At 38.1% G+C, this 17,786-nt stretch overlaps 1 protein-coding gene across 11 annotated transcripts in view; it reads left to right on the forward strand.

Moving 5' to 3' along the window:
• Positions 1-608: 608 nt before the first annotated feature.
• Positions 609-17,786, forward strand: part of LOC149239801 (uncharacterized) — a 150,512-nt gene continuing 133,334 nt past the window's right edge. For 5 of the 11 annotated variants that reach the window (XM_089367209.1, XM_089367211.1, XM_089367210.1 and 2 more), the window contains exon 1: positions 609-909. The gene's annotated coding sequence lies outside the window, so the exon portion shown is untranslated. Of the gene's footprint in view, positions 910-13,904; positions 13,969-14,072; positions 14,144-17,786 lie in introns of all 11 variants that reach the window. The other 6 variants (XM_089367203.1, XM_089367204.1, XM_089367202.1 and 3 more) reach the window with 3 other exon arrangements.

Consider the following 17,786-nt stretch of genomic DNA (forward strand, 5'->3'; position numbering starts at 1 on the left):
AAGTCCTGCATGTAAAGATCAGTCATCCCATAGGTAACCATGTATTTCCTTATGGGATCTGCATGTACCACATCCGTAGCTCATCCTGAAGTGCTCCAAGAGAATAAGATTAAGTTTATAGTTCAAATATTATTATGAGACAATAATATTTGTTTGTTCTACATTTAGACTGAGCAGTCACTCCGCTGTGATCTAAAAATAGAAGTCCATCTATTTTTTCCCAACTTGACCAGTCATCCATAAACAGCAACTTGCAATCCATAGACATGATCCATATGTCTAAAAATAGACTTGCGCCAAAAATAGCTTGCGGGCCCACTTAGTGAAGGCGACTCTTTTCACTAAGCTCCATCATCTTGTTGCAATCTCAACAATACCTATACGTTGCTTCAAATTCTCATCTCATGCCAAAGTTAATCACATTGTTTGTCTAAACTATCTAATTCTATTCATATGTTCAAATAGAACGAAGTTTAATTATATTAAAAGTTACAAGTAGTTACATATTAATAATAATGTTTATCCTACAAATTGATTTATAATTTGTTTGTAGCGCAACATGTGGTCACCTGTTTACAAGAAGAGATTGTCCTGTGAGGGATTGACACAAATAACTCACAGCTGCATAGAACAAAGGGGTTTTTGACTCCTTGACGCATGTTAAGTTTGAGTTATCAGTATCCTCGGTAAGCCGTGTCCGAAGAAGACCTCGTCTCAACATTGTATACTGCTGTGAAAACCTTTGTGCCTCACAGCGACACGGAAACTCTAGAAGGGAAACAAAACACACTTTGTTTCAAGGCGGAAAAGGCAGGAGCATGACTTGAGAGAGGGGGATTATGTCTCTTTGTCACGTCTCGGAGGAAATGGTTGGGATGAATAATTTCGTTTTTGGCAACTCGATGTAAGGTATTCCTAGTTTCCACAAGAGATTTTTATAAACATATTTGTAAACCATATTGTATTAGCTCCCATTCTGGTTCTTTTCCTGGTTCGTGGCCTCAATAATATTTATCTATCAACAAGTTTTTTCCTTTCTGCAAAATTATCAGGGTTCATGCCTTTCTGTATAGATATCAAAAATTTCATCTGTCTTAAAATTCCGGTGCTCGAATCGTCTATAGCCCACCATTTTGGTTTTGGCTATCAGATATGTGTATTATTTCCCGTCCATGCCTAGGATTCAGGTTCAGAATAGGGAATTTCTAGTGTAATTGCAAAGGATGTTATTGATGTTGCATAGTGTTTTAAAAAAATATATTGGAACGATATGATTGTTGCATAGTTTTATGCTTCTCTTTTCACATTATATTAACCATTTCTATGGCGAATTCTCTGAGGTCATAGTCCATACTAATTCCAATTTTAAGTATAAAGGAGCGTCTTGAATTAATCCTGTACTATTTTTGTCTTCAGCATCCTTTCTCTTTACTATCTTGTTGTTGCACTCGAAATCCATCTCTGGTTCCATTTTCTGCCTTGCATGGTTTTTCTGGTTTTTCCGGTGACCGGAAATACTTCTCAGGTGACGTTTTCTCTATATTCTAGGTGGGTGGATGAACGTGTGTTAGATGACACCGGCCACATGGTAGGCTCTCGTCATTTTCCCATTTCCCTTCATTGACACTGCCAAAAATCTTCATCCGACGTCACCCTTTTCACATTCCCATACATTTCTCTGACATCACACATTCCTCATCAGGAAGGTTGCAGTGTGGAAAGTACACTTGATTACGCATCTGCTTTTGGTCTTGTACTATGATGGTGGTATTTTATTACCATGTCAGAAAAGATCTATTGGAAATTTAAATGTTCATTCAAACATTCCCTTCGTGGAATGGGGCTGCGTCCTTTCCAATATTAATCTTTGTCAGTATAATCTACCCACACATGTTTCCTTACACCCATATCTAATTCATTCTCCTCCAGGTCAGTCTACACCTTTTCCCGATCCACTTTCTGACAGCCCTCGTGAAGTCCACCCTAGACACGCTCATGTCTGGGGCCACGATGGAAATTGTGTTCGACGTGTCTGCTTCATCTGCTCTGGTCCGCGCAACCATTGAAGTGGAAATGGTCCATGCTGGATCAAGCCACCCGGATGCCTGGAATTCCATGTTAGGTGAATTTAATATATCTTCTCTAGGCCTTCCATCACAAACATCTCAGGGTGGCGAGCATGCACTCCAATGTCATAAACAAAGACAACGTCCCATAAAAACCACCCCGCCTCCCCCTGTTATCAATCTTGACAGTGCCACCCTTGTGGACCAAATTATCAGCCTGTGGAAATGTGCATTAGTTGGTCGTTGGTATTTCTCAGATATGGAGGATTCTGAAATGAGGAATTAGCTGGGAATGAAGTGGAAATCATTGCTAGGATACATCCCCACAATTGTTAGGCTCATGAAAAATTGGTACAGTTTCCATTTCCTTAGTATGGAGGATCTTGAGACTATCAGGTGCATTCCCTGGGTTCATGGCAAGAGTTTCCTTGCCCTACGTAACTGGTACATTGGATATAATCCCCTGCATAATACCCCTACTAATAAGCTCATATGGGTCAAATTATGTGGTCTGCTGATTGAATTATGGACAAATGATGCATTAACTGATACTGAAAACACCATTGGAAAATTTGTCTACATGGACCCGAAATGTCTTGGTGCAAAGGACAAGAGAGTTGCTTGGATCTTAATTGAGAAGGAATATCGGGGCGGTTTTCCTGATCACATTAATCTCCATTGGGGGGACATCAATCTCCATCAGAGGTTGGACTTTTGGGGGGTGCCCTTTCATTGTTCGACCTGCCATAGAACAAGACATCTACAAGACCAGTGCCTGTTCCATCCGGGAGGCCGCCTTTAGGGAAGGAAAACCAAAAACAAATCAAAGATGGCTTACTCCATGAAGGAACAGATTGGAAATATTGGTCAAATGATAGCGTCATATCAGAAAGTGACACATCCAGGTAATTCTCACTGTACTTTTCCCCATATTTCTCCTTTTGTAGACTCTAGGGGTATCTCTCCTATACCTGTTCCATCTTCGCCTTACAACCCTCGAAAATCTGCGTCAGCATTTTTGGGTTGTCTAGCTCACCCTAGCTCTCCCCCCCCACCTGAACCCATCCCTTGCCAGGAAATTCCCGCCCCTTTACCCTTCTCTCACCCTTTCAACAATATCCCGTCATCATCGCACATCACCGACGTACCCTCACCTACACCTTCCCCTACTATGTCCTCTCGTAAAATAAAAGGCAAAGACCCTTGCCTTTCTGTTACCCCTCCAAACTCTCCCATTTCAACTTCTCCTAACTTGGTGGGAAGCGACCTGGATTTTCTCTTAAAAAAAAAGACTCTGCGCCTGCAAACCCTCACCATTCACAAACTTGTTTCTCCTGGTTCCCATCACATCAGCCCAACTTCGGTTGGTAATATTATTGTCAGGCGGAAGCAGAATAGGGGTAGCAGGCATTTCCACGGAAGGAAAACCAGTATCTCACCCCTCATCGATGAACTGCTTCCTTATTGACATTCCTATTACAGATCTTTCTTCTCATGGGACTCTTAGAGAAAGGAAGCCTGTTGATCCTTCTCCATGATGTGCATCATGTCTATTAATATCAGGGGGCTAGGAGTGGACCCAAAATTCATAGCTCTCAAAGACTTGTTCCTTTCCTTATATCATAATGTCATTCTCATACAAGAAATGATGCATAGGCGTACTAAAGTTGTCTCATACTTTAGGAAAATGTATCCAAGCTGGCATATCATAGCCACTAACTCCACTGGCCTATCTAGGGGTCTGGTTGCTTTATGGGATCCATCCTGGGTCTCGGTCAAGGCTTTCAGATCTTTTACTGGCATTTTTCTTGAAGCCAGTTTTCGTGGCACTCCTGGTTTCATCAACATACTAAATGTATATGCCCCTTACAAGGACCGTCTCGTTTTCTGGAATCGATTTCTCTCCTCTGAAATAATGGAACTGGACTCCTTAATGATTGTGAGAGATTTAAACTATACTTTAAGCAGTGATGAAGTTTGGGGTTGTGGTAGGAAGGTGGATCCTCTGGCCGGCTTTCTACAAGATGCCCTACTCACTTATAACTTTGTAGACGTATGTCCTACAAAAATAGCCCCCACTTGGGATAATGGGAGATTTGGTTCTGTTTATTTGGCCAAACAACTCGATCATTTCTTAGTCCATGAAAATTTGTTGGATCGTCTAGGTATTTTAGGTACGGAAATCATTAACAATTTCATTTCAGATCACAAGCCCATCTCACTGCAATGGAGAAACACTAGAATTCGAAAGGGCTTTCCTTTCAAATTCAATAGAACTTGGTTTGATGACCCTAAGTTCGATGAACTTGTTCAGGAAACTTGGGGATGTCAATATTCTCTCACTAGATCCTCCCCTTCACATCATCTCCTTGAAAATTTAGTTTCCCTTCAGAAAATAGTAAAGCACTGGCAAATCCAGAAGTAAAAATCGAATAGAAAAGCCCTAGAAGACATTCAAATGGAATTGGATAGGATTGCCTCAGGGATGACAGCTCAATGTCTTCCGTTAAAGTATCGTCTCCGCATAAAAGAACTGGAATTTAAGAAACACAAATTACTGTCCATTGAGGAAGCCACATGGAGACTAAAAAGTAGGACTATATGGCTAAAAGAAGGAGACTGTAATACGAAATTCTTTCACCGATATGCAAACCATCGATGGAACATTAACACAATCTGGGAGATTAGGGATGAGGAGGGGAAAACTTTTCAAACTCAGGAAGATATTTGCAATGCGGCTGTACGACACTTCCAGGAATCCTACAATAGGAATGAGAACATAATGGCTGAAGATATCATCTGGGGAATTGATCCATACCCTACAATGTTCAGAGATGAACATAATGAAGAACTATACAGACCTGTTTCCGAAGAAGAACTTTTGAAAGTAATGAAATCTTTTAAGAAAGATAAATGTCCAGGTCCGGATGGATGGACGATAGAATTCTCCCTTCACTTTTTTGATCTAGTAAAGAAGGATCTTCATAGTATGGTTGAGGAATCCAGAATGTAGGGTAAAATCCATCAATATATATCATCAACCTACATTGCTTTTATTCCAGAGAATAAAAATGCCAATTCCTTCTCGGATTTTAGACCAATATACTTGTGCAAATCAATATATAAAATTATCTCTAAGATCATTGTTGGCAGAATACAGGGTACCCTCTCGCGCTATATCTCACAAGAACAACATGGTTTCCTAAAAGATAGACTTATTCATGATGCTGTTGCAAACACACAAGAATGTTTGCACTCCATCCACACAAAAAAACTTGAAGCAACCATTTTTCAAATTGATTTAAAGAAGGCATATGACTGCCTAGATTGGGGTTTTTTAAGATGTGTTCTTTCCAAAATTGGTCTTAAACCAAACTGTACAAACTGGATTATGGCTTGTGTTGAAAAGGTTAATTTTGTCATTCTTATAAATGGACACCCTACTATCTACTTCCGTGTGGCTAGAGGATTGAGGCAGGGATGCTCCCTATCCCCATTACTGTTCATCCTAGCAATGGATTGCCTAAGCTTGCATATCAAAAGGGTTGTTTCGGAGGGACACTTCTGGCCTTTGATGATTAGCAAAAACAACTGCATATCTCACAACCTTTTTGTTGATGACATCCTGATTCTGGGAATGCTCTGTCGTTTCACCTGGATATGTCTTTATAACATCCTAAAGAAATTCACAATGGCTACAGGTTTACAAATCAATGAAAGGAAATCTATTATCTTTCATGGAAAATGTGACAGGGAAACCATTGATTACATTGCAGGGTTGTATAACATTAAAACAACCCCTATACAAGAGGGAATGAAATATCTTGGATATCACCTTAAACCCTCCTGCTACACCAGAGTGGACTGGCAATGGATCATTGATCGTTACTATAAAAGAATCTCTGGATGGGAATGCAAGTGCCTGTCAATGGGAGGGAGAGTTATACTTGCTCAAGCAATTTTAGCATAGCTAACTGTATATTGGGCTCACCTTTTTTATATACCAACTAACGTTATCAACATGCTAAATCGACTTACAACAAATTTTATTTGGGGAGGTTGCAATGAAAAGAAGAAATTTCATTTAACCAAACTTTATAATATTACTCTTCCAAAGGATCTGGGAGGTTGGGGGATTATGAATCTTCGTAAATTTGGAATAGCCTTATTATGCAAATCCTTATGGAGGGGCCTATTCGGGGAAGGCACCTGGAGTATGTCCATAAAAAAAAGTATTTGGGCAATAAAGATTTTACTTTCTGGTATAGAAAAGGCACTATAGGATCTATTCATGGCTCTGCTATCTGGCAAAGTTTCCGTAAAATACAATCTTTCTTTTTACAAAATCTCTCATGGAGCTTCCAGAACGGGAACAAAATTTTCATTGATTTGGATCCAATTTTTGGAGCTGGGAAGGATTGCTCTATTCCTCAGGAAATTATAAACGTCCTTCATCGAGTGGGCATCTTTGTTTGGGGACAGGTCATTGCGGGCTGGCAGGGACCTTCTCCTATATGGAAAGAAGCACAAGTTATGGGTTTACAAGGACAGTTGGCTTTACAATGGAACAAGATACTGACAAACATAAAAAATATTGGAATTTGTCGTATAGAGCCACATGACTATCTCACATGGAAGGGGAGAAGGAGGACAAATAGTATAAGTGTTGCTGAAACCTATTTAACTATATCCAATATACAACCTCCCCAAACAGGACGCCAATTTCCTACTGCCTTATGGAAAACAGGAGCTCCAAGCAAAATCATAATTTTCTCTTGGTTAGTTTTTCACAATAAAAACCTCATATGGGAGAATCTGCAAAAGAGGAAGTGGCATGGGTCGGGCATCTGTTCAATCTGCAAAGCTGAAGCGGAAAATAATGAGCATATCTTCCTACAATGTAATCTCACCTCTTAGGTATGGAAAAACTTATCAATTTTATTTGGTTTCAGTTTTATTATGCATTCTTCCATAAAGGACTCACTGGAATGGTGGAGTGTGCAGAAGGTTTCCTGGAGATCCATCCCCCAAATAGTTATATGGACAATTTGGAAATGGAGGAACAATTTTTTGTTCCAAAACAAAAAGGAAGAGTTTCAGCAAATAACTCATAAGGTTATCTCATATTACAACGTGTTCATGCCACAGCACAAACAACTAAGTAGTAAGCCCCGTGGACATAGCAACTCTTTGCTAGAATACCCAATGGATTTTTTTGATGGTGCAACACAAAAAGGTATATGTGCTTGTGGTGTTTGCAGTTCCATGAATGAACATCTAAAATTCAACCATTACAGGAAAGGAGGGAAAGGTTGCAACAACAAAGCAGAGGCAATGGCACTTTTGGGCCTCTTATGTTTCAGCGAATTTCTAAACATACCTGATCTACATATTTATGGAGACTCCAAAATTATAATTGATCATGTCTTAGGGAATTTTTCCATAAACAACCCTTTTCTAATAGGATGGGTGAAGAGAATTGAGATATTATGGCAAGCACAACATGGTTTCTCTATTCAGCATGTTGACAGATCCCAAAATGAACAAGCTAACAGATTATCAAAGGAAGGTCTATCTCAAGAACTAGGCAAATGGTATATGGATATTCTTTTGGAAAACATCACCTACAACATGGAAGAATTTCTCCTTCCAGGAACATAACTCTGAACATATTTTCTCTTTTTTTCCTTGTTGATGGACTACCTCTGCTTGGCCACTGGGCATTTCACAGTGTCCTCTGCGAAGTGGGGTTTCTCCTTCGCAAATGGTGACTATCCTTTTCTTATCAACAAGGTATATTTTTTGCTCCAAGTATAGGGTTGTATTACTACCTATTAATGTTACTATTACACACAACTTCCATAATCTAGCTTCACTGGTCCTTCCTTCTAATTTTATGGGAAGATGACTCACGATGTTACACATGAAGCTTACTGTATTTTGATTACTGTTTTTGATTGGCATGTTTTGTGAGACTATCTGTTAGTTCTGTAAATTTCTCTCTGATATTAATGTAAATAACGTTTTTTTGTATTGAAGAATAAAAAATAAAAAATAAATAAAAAATAAATTAAATAAATATATAATTCCAATAAAAGTATATAATGGCTCTTCTCAAAACTCTAACATCTTTAAAACATGCATAATTAAGTGAAAAGTATAAATAAAAATAACAGTGTACATTCAATACATTAGTTAGTTAAAAAAGGGTACATATTATTTTACATATTTTGTCATGTGATCAACACTTACATGATTTGTGGGACATCCATCTTCTAACAATATAAACTTGTAAATAATCATATGATCAAGATTTTTGCAATGTCATTGTGCTGGTATAACATGTACAAATGTATACATTCTAGTGCTCCTTTTGGGGAAAGCGGCATCAATGTGTAACCATGGAAAAGGGACATCAATGCTCTTTTATCATATAGAGCATGTAAATAATAATCAGAACGTTTAAATAATAGCTATCTTAAATGACATTTCACATCTTTATTAAATGGCATTTCACATCTTTATTAATGCATGTGTGAGAAACTATTCACCCAAATCAATTTTTAAATAAAAATAGGAAATTGGTAGGTTGATTAATAAGGAGGGGTTAATATTTTTAGAGTCTAACAACAAATGTTCATTCCTAGAATTATTTAAATTATATTATTATTTTTATTATATTATTATTAATACTAAAAACTAAAGTAGAAAAGTATATGGATAAAAACTCTAAATTTCTACAACAATAAAATATGAAAGTATACGGATAAAAACTCTAAATTTCCACAACAATAAAATATGAAAATATACTGATAAAAACTTTAAACTTTTATAACAATAAAGGAAAAATCAATCATAAAAGATCATTAACAACCAATTTTGGAAATACTTCTATAACAATAAAAGAAAAATCAATTATAAGAGATCATTAACAAACAATTTTGGAAATATTCAACGTAGCATGTCTATTATTTTGTTTATTCCTCATTTCATTTTTTATTTTTCAATTTGATTGGATTAAAATGTTGTAAAGAAAATTATTGTTTAAATAATATAATCGAAAACAATTGTTTTTGTTGTTTTTTACAATGCGCTCATTAAATGATTTGGTTGTCCCCCAATGTTTTTTGGAATCTCTTTTTGGTATCTTAAATCTTTTAGCATGAATGATTTTAAGTAAGCATGAGTATTTTTTAAAGTGTGTGTATGCGTGCATACATATATCATATTTTATGTGAAATGGAGTGTACATAGGGGAGAGACGTCATTACTTGTGTTGATCCGGATTTAAACAAGAATGCAACAAATTATAGAAATAATCATAAATGCAGAGATGCAGCAGAAATAATACTTCATTTCATTAATGTAAAATATTGAAATATGCTTACAAACATAAATGGAAATAAACTAGCTAGGGCGATGGTAGCTTATCTTTGAGAAGAGATGTGGCGGCTACATGCCTCTCAATTGTGTTACAATGAGGCTCGAAGGCCTATTTATTGTTAAGAAACAATGAAAAACCCTAAACATCCAAAAACCTAACCCTAGGAGATGAAACGCCAAATTGTGGGCCCCGTTTTGGGTAAATTGGTACATCAACTTCCCGAGGTCGTAACTTTGGCATACGATCTTTTTTTGACATGCACAACACCTCATTAGAAAGATTTACCTGAGGACTACAACTTTGGGATGAGTGACATTAGTCCATGGACCCATGCTGCTCCCACTTTTCCCAAAAAAAACGTCGTTTAGGGCCTCAAAATGGCTCTGGAAGTTCAAGACCCAAAAAATTGCTAAAAATAGTGAATTGTGCTACAATTAAGGAAACTGAAAGAGACAGTTGTGGGGGTCCAAGTGGGATAGGCGGATGGCCACCAACATCCACCTGGATCATTCCTCCCCCCTTAGGAAGCAATGGTCCCCATTGCGTTGAGTTCCTCCATGAGATGATGAAACTTTTGTTGAACTTGGTCCCTAGTGAGTTGTTCTGCAACCTCTGATGTGTCAGTAATGATGGGAAGCATGGTTGAGGGTGGTCCACATTGAACACTCGGTGCAAGCGACAGAATGGAGGAATGTTGTGCTCCAAAGCATTGTTTCCCACAATCTTGGTAATGGTGTAAGGACCATGTCGGAGTGGTATGAGCTTCTGATGCGCTCTTGTAAGGTGTTCTTTCTACAGATGCAACCAGACTTTGTCGCCCACCTGAAACTTGTGTGACACGCGATGTTGATCATGTCGCTACTTGTACTTGGCATTTTCCACAATGGAGTGGTGATAGATCAGCTCGTTGGGTAGAGGTGCTCCGAGAGTTAGATTGAATGAATGCTTGACCTGACAGTGTAACGGTACCCCTGTGGCTGAGGAGAAGATGTCCCTGTCTTCTTTCATGACCGTATCCACTTGTTTCTACTACGTGGAGGAACCCTTCTCGGGGGCCATGGATGTGGCTATGATTTCCCCTTACTTTGAGAGCGAACCAGACAGAAAAATAAATTTCCTTGGGAGATGATCTTACTGCCTTTCTTAGCAGAGATCAAAGAAGTGGCAGTAAGTGGGGCTACCTCCAATATCTTGTATAATGAATTACCTAAATAAATAATAATAGCGCAAGGCCTTGACTCATACACAGCATGTCGCCTCCACAAGCATGGTTTGCTTAATAATACATCACAAACATCAAGAGGTGCAACATCACACAATACCTCATCTGTGAAGGGCTTTATGCTGCAGGGAAGGCGGCACTGCTGGCGGACTTAGAGATCTCGTCCTTGGTGAAGCCACTCGATGTTGTACGGTTGCGGGTGTGGTATGGTTGGTAGTCCTAGACGCTTCATGACCTCTGTTGAAATAAGGTTCTTTTGGCTCCCACTGTCAACAATGAATTATAGCGGCGAACCCTTCACCCACATTTGTGAGTGGAAAAGACGCTCCCCCTCCTTTGGATGTTTGGGCTCATTCTTATAGACCTTAGCGGTGGCAACAGTGGCGTTGGGTTCGACATCAATGGTTTTCTTCCCTTTTTCATTCCCCTTGTTGGGTTCTGAATCAGGGTCGGAACATGCATCTGATTCTGAAGCCTTCAACTCGGCCACCAACGACTGCTTGGTCCAACACTCACTTTTGTTATGAGTGGGGCTCTTATGGAACTCACACCAGTTTCTTGTGTCCTTCTTTGACTTTGTGGTGTTGTTCTTTTCTTGCGGCTTCGACAGGTTGCCTTGGGTCACCCTGCCTTGGCTTTGTCCTTTGTTCTTCGGATTCGCAAATCCAAAGTCTCGCTTCCTTTGTTTAAACTTCTACTCGATCTTGACAGTGTATCAACTTCTGTGTTGAGCGAGGACATGTTCAGGAACTCCATCTTGTCCTAGATGTATCTATGAAGGCAGCCGCGGTATTTGAGTACTAAATGTAGCTCAGAATCCTTAATACCCGACTTTGTGTTAAGGGTATGAAAAATATTTGTGAACTCCGACACATCTTGGTCCTTTCCTTGCCACAACGTGGTCCACTTTATGTATTTATCCTCATAGCTTTTGATAGGGTTGTATTGCTCCTTAATGGCATCTCATAATGAATTCCAAGTGGATGCGACTGAAAATAGTGAGTTCATACTTTCATCCTTCTACTCACGGTAGGTTTCCCACCAATCCTTGACGTGGTGGGGTTGCTTTGAGAAGTGCAAAAGTGATCTTTTGCTAGCTGGAAAAATCATGAACAGAAAAATAACCTTCTAGCAGATTTAACCATTTATCTACGACATCTGCGTCTATCTGACCCTCGAATATGGGGATTTCAAAATTAACTTGTACCTTAAACGGTGTGGCGTTTCCAGAGTAGCTATTGGAAGTAGATGCGTCACCCCTGGGAAGCCGTTGAAGGACCTGGGTAAATTTTTCCATCATCGCGTTCCTTTATCGCTCGAGGGCTTTGTTGAGCAAGATTTTGATAGGATCTCCTGCCCCCTTGTCTTCTTTTCATCCGCCATGGGAGGCCGTCGGGATTTGCGAGGTTAGTCTTGCAAAGGTTCGACCAGTTCAAACCCTAACCCCTTATATCCTGACCTCATTGGGGACATGCAAAGAAAAACAGAGAAAAAGCAGACTGCTCTGATACCACTGATCCTGATTTAAACAGGAACGCAACAAATTATAGAAATAACCATAAATACAGAGATGCAGCAAAAATAATACTTCATTTCATTAATGTAAAATACTGAAATATGCTTACAAACATAAATGGAAATAAACCAGTTAGGGCGATGGTAGCTTATCTCTGAGAAGAGATGTGGCGGCTACATGCCTCTCAACTGTGTTACAATGAGGCTCGAAGGCATATTTATTGTTAAGAAACAATGGAAAACCCTAAACATCTAAAAACCTAACCCTAGGAGATGAAACACTAAACTATAGGCCCCGTTTTGGGTAAATTGGTACATCAACTTCCCGAGGTCGTAACTTTGGCATACAATCTCCGTTTGATGCGCACAATACTAATCCGGATTTAAATAGGAACATAACAAATTACAGAGATAACATAGACACAGAGATGCAACAGAAATAATACTTAATTTCATTAATGTAAAATACTGAAATATGCTTACAAACATAAATGGAAATACACCAGCTAGGACGATGGTAGCTTATCTCTGAGAAGAGATGTGGCGGCTACATGCCTCTGAACTAAACTACAATGAGGCTCAAGGAATTTTTATTATTGAACAATAAGAGCAAACCCTAAACAACCAAAACCCTAACCCGAGGAGATGTAACACCAAGAGTTTATGGGCCTTGTTGGGGTGAGTTGGACAGCCAACTTCCCGGGGTTGTGACTTGATCATATTATCTCCGTTTGATGCGCATGATAACCCATTGGAAAGATATTTCCGAGGACTACGATAGAAAAGATGATTTTAAAGAGAAAATCACTGGCGGTAGATTTCCAAAAAAACGTCGTTTAGGGCCTCAAAACGGTTTCGGAAGTTTAGGACCCAAAAAATGCTAAAAATAATAAATTGTGCTACAATTAAGGAAACTGAAAAATTGATAGAAGCAATGGTGGGGGTCCAAGTGGAATTGGTTGGTGGCCACCAATATCCACCCGGATCAAATACCTCGTTATAAAGGTTTACCCAAGGACTACAACTTTGGGATAAGCAACATTGGTCCATGGACCCATGTTGCTCCTAGTTTTCCAAAAAACATCGTTTAGGGCCTCAAAACAGCTTTGGAAGTTCAGGACCTGAAAAACTGCTAAAAATAGTAAATTGTGCTACAATTGAGGAAACTGAAAAACTGAAAGAGACAGTTGTGGGGGTGCAAGTGGGATACGTGGGTGACCACCAACATCCACCTATATCATATGCACCCTCCCTTCCACGCTGGCCATTGACGTGGAGAATCGCTCATCTGTCGTACGACACCTATCAATTGGGACGTGCCACATGTTGTGGTTGGTGAATGCATTAAATGAAACATTAAACCCTATGTCTAGGGTTTCCTCTAGCGCGTTTTGTGGTATGTCTTCGTCGCCTTGTGTTATCTTGTTCGGGTTCGGTGTGTGGGGAGTGCGCTCTGCCAACGATGGCTCCTCTTGGCTCTAATACTGGTTCACTTAGTCCATCATTCTAGCGCTGCTCACCGGGCAATCTTGTTTGTAGTGGTTCATTTCTCGTTTAGGGTTTAGGTGTTGTTGTTTTACTTGTTTCGAGGGGGGTTAAACAATGGTTTTATGGTTGTTTGCTTTGCTTCATGGGGGGTTAACCAACGACTTTGTGGTTGTTCTTCCTACTTTGTCAGTGGTTTACAAATACATTTGGTGTTGTTTCATCCTTGCAGCTTGTTGCAGTGGGAGATTTGAGTAAGTTCGGTGGTCGACATGCAGGTTTCGAGGTCCATGAAGGTAAGTCTTGAAATTCATTGGTTTTTTTGCAAATTTGTTGTAATTTTTTTTGGGTTTTTGTCGAAATGTTAATTTCTCTTTATGTTTGTAAGTTTGTGTTGCAGGTAATTTATATGGCTGTCGCAAAAGCGGTATGGCGAGGTTTGGACATGCTGGTGGCTTCTGCGGCTCTCTGGTAGAATTCTAAATCCTACTAGCCACTCTGTGTTTTTCAACGCTTGAATTTGTTGTTGGGAATTTAGCTCTCGTTGCATTATTATGTTTTTCAACACTTGAATTTGTTGTTGGGAATTTAGCTCTTGTTGCAAGGTTTATGGTAGGGTTCGATAAGGTTTATGGTTATTCATGGGTTTATCTCTTTTTGATGCCATGACTATCTTTATATGTTGTTTATAGTGTTGCTTGTAGGGTTGAAAACGTGTTTTTTCTTGCCTCTGTTTCTGAGAAGCAATTCCTGCACTTTCTTCCTCTATTACGAAAACCTTTTGGGATTGTCTACCCCTTATGGAATTCTTTTTCTTATGGTCATTTTGTTACAGGATTTATGGTAGGGTTCAACAGGATTTATGGTTATTCAGGGGTTTAACTCTTTTTTATTCCATGACTATCTTTATATGTTGCTTGTAGGATTGAAAACATATTTCTACTTGGCTGTGCTTCTGAGAAGCAATTCTTGCACTTTCTTCATGTGTTACGAAAACCTTTTGGGATTTTCTATCCCTTGTGGAATTCTTTTTCTTATGGTCATTTTTTTGCAGGGTTTATGGTAGGGTTTATGGTTATTCACGGGTTTAGCTCTTTTTGATGCCATGACTATCTTCATATGTTGCTTGTAGGGTTGAAAACATATTTCTGCTTGCCTCTGCTTATGAGAAGCAATTCCTGCACTTTCTTCCTCTGTTACGAAAACCTTTTGGAATTATTTTTCTTATGGTCATTTTGTTGCAGGGTTTATGGTAGGGTTCAACAGGGTTTATGGTTATTCATGGGTTTAGCTATTTTTGATGCCATGACTATCTTTATATGTTGCTTGTAGGGTTGAAAACGTGTTTCTGCTTGCCTCTCCTTTCGAGAAGAAATTCATGTACTTTCTTCCTCTGTTACGAAAACCTGTTGGGATTGTCTATCCCTTGTGGAATTATTTTTCTTATGGTCATTTTGGAAAAAAAATTGTTCATGCTCTTGACTTAAAAACCCTGCATATCCATAATCAATTTTACCACCAAAAATCATATTTTTCCCTTTAGATGCAATGGGCATCTCTTCTTCTACCTCTGGTTCTCTCAACAACCTTGATTCTTTATCACCTCTATGAGATAATATTGCCTCATTTCCTTTTTAAACATAATTTTGGTTTTATTCTCCATATTCCTCCCTCTTCATGAAATCTACAAATGACTATCCATCATCTCCAAAGTCGAAGTCTCTCACAAATTTTAATAATTATTCCTCTCTTTTTATGAGGTTCTCCACTTCAGCTTTTGAGATTTGTTCTCCTCCTTCAACATGGAAACTTCCACAAGTCACCATTGTTATTTTTGATGTCATGACTATCTTTATATGTTGCTTGTAGGGTTGAAAGCATGTTAATTCTTGCCTCTACTTCTGAGAAGAAATTCCTGCACTTTCTTCCTCTGTTACGAAAACCTTCTGGGATTGTCTATCCCTTGTGGATTTGTTTTTCTTATTCATTTTGGAGGAAATTGTGTTCATGCTCTTGACTTAAAAACTTTGCATATACATAATCAGTTTTACCACCAGAAATCATCTTTTCCCTTCAGATGCAAAGGGTATCTCTTATTTTACCTCTAGTTCTCTCAGCAACCTTGATTATTTATCACCTCTATGAGACAATATTGCCTCATTTCCTTTTTAAACATAATTTTGGTTCTGTCCCCCATATTCATGAAATCTACAAATGACTATCCATCATCTACAAAGCCAAAGTCTCTCATAAATTTTAATAGTTGTTCCTCTCTTTCTATGAGGTTCTCCACTTCATCTTTTGAGAGTTATTCTCCTCCTTCTGCATGGCAACTTCCACAATTCATTTGATGCCATGACTATCTTTATATGTTGATTGTAGGGTTGAAAGCTTGTTTCTGCCTGCCTCTACTTCTGAGAAGCAATTCTAGCACTTTCTTCCTCTTTTAGGAAAACCTTTTGGGATTGTCTATCCCCTGTTGAATTCTTTTTCTTATGGCCATTTTGGAGGAATTTTTTTTCATGCTCTTGACTTAAACCTTGCATATACATAATCAAATTTTCCACCAAAAATCATCTTTTTCCCTTCAGATGCAATGGCCATTTCTTCTTCTACCTCTGATTCTCTCATCAACCTTGATTCTTTATCACCTCTATGAGAGAATATTGCCTCATTTCCTTTTTAAACATAATTTTGGTTTTGTCCTCCATCTTCCTCCATCTTCATGAAATCTACAAATGACTATCCATCTTTATTCACTCGTTTTTCATTTAATTATTCTCTTGGCTTGTTGATGCTTTATTTGGCTTGTTGATCATTCACCGCACATGCACTTTGTTTGCCTTCTAAGTTAACTTATAGTGAATGAGGTTTGATATGAGGTGTGAGGTTAGGTACTTTTACTATTCATTGTTTTATGGAATTTTCATTTTAAATTAAGTGAATTGTTCAAGATTTCATTGTTTACTCATTTGTCATGTAATTAACAACTTAGTTGATGCTTGTTGATGCTTTATCGTATAATTAACAACTCTTGTTGATTTCATTATTCACTTGTTTGTCATTTAATTATTCTCTTGGCTTGTTGATGTTTTATTTGGCTTGTTGATGCTTCACTGCACATGCACTCTATTTGTCTTCTAAGTTAACTTACAGTAAATGAGGTTTCATATGTGGTGTGAGGTTAGGTACTTTTACTATTCATTATTTTATGGATTTTTCATATTAAAACAAGTGACTTGTTCAAGATTTCACTATTCAATCGTTTGCCATTTAATTAAACACTCAGTTGATGCTTTATCATTTAATTAACAACTCAGTAGATGCTTGTTGATTTCATTATTCACTCGTTTGTCACTTAATTATTCTCTTGGCTTATTGATGCTTTATTTGGCTTGTTGATGCTTCACTGCACATGCATTTTGTTTGTCTTCTAAGTTAACTTTAGTAAATGAGGTTTGATATATGGTGTGAGGTTAGGTACTTTTACTATTCACTATTTTATGGAATTTTCATATTAAAATAAGTGACTTGTTCAAGATTTCATTGTTCACTCGTTTGTCATTTAATTAACAACTCAGTTGATGCTTGTTGATTTCATTATTCACTTGTTTGTCATTTAATTACTCTCTTGGCTTCTTGATGCTTTACCACACATGCACTATGTTTGTCTTCTAAGTTAACTTACAATAAATGAGGTTTCATATGAGGTGTGCGGTTAGGTACTTTTAATGTTCATTTCTTTTTGGACTTTTCATATTAAAATAAGTGACTTGTTCAAGATTTCATTATTCACTCGTTTGTCATTTAATTAACAACTCAGTTGATGCTTGTTGATGCTTTATCATTTAATTAACAACTCAATTGATGCTTATTGATTTCAATATCCACTCGTTTGTCATTTAATTATTCTCTTGGCTTGCTGATGTTTTATTTGGATTGTTGATGCTTCATCGCACATGCACTTTGTTTGTCTTCTAAGTTAACTTACATTAAATGAGGTTTCATATGAGGTGTGATGTTAGGTACTTCTATTGTTCATTGTTTTAAGGAATTTTCATATTAAAACAAGTGACTTGTTCAAGATTTCATTATTTACTTGTTTTTCATTTAA

This window comes from Pinus tabuliformis, chromosome 8 (genome assembly GCF_031772625.1).
Source record: "Pinus tabuliformis cultivar Carrire ecotype Pingquan chromosome 8, CPIR1, whole genome shotgun sequence".
Classification (NCBI taxonomy): Eukaryota; Viridiplantae; Streptophyta; class Pinopsida; order Pinales; family Pinaceae; genus Pinus; species Pinus tabuliformis.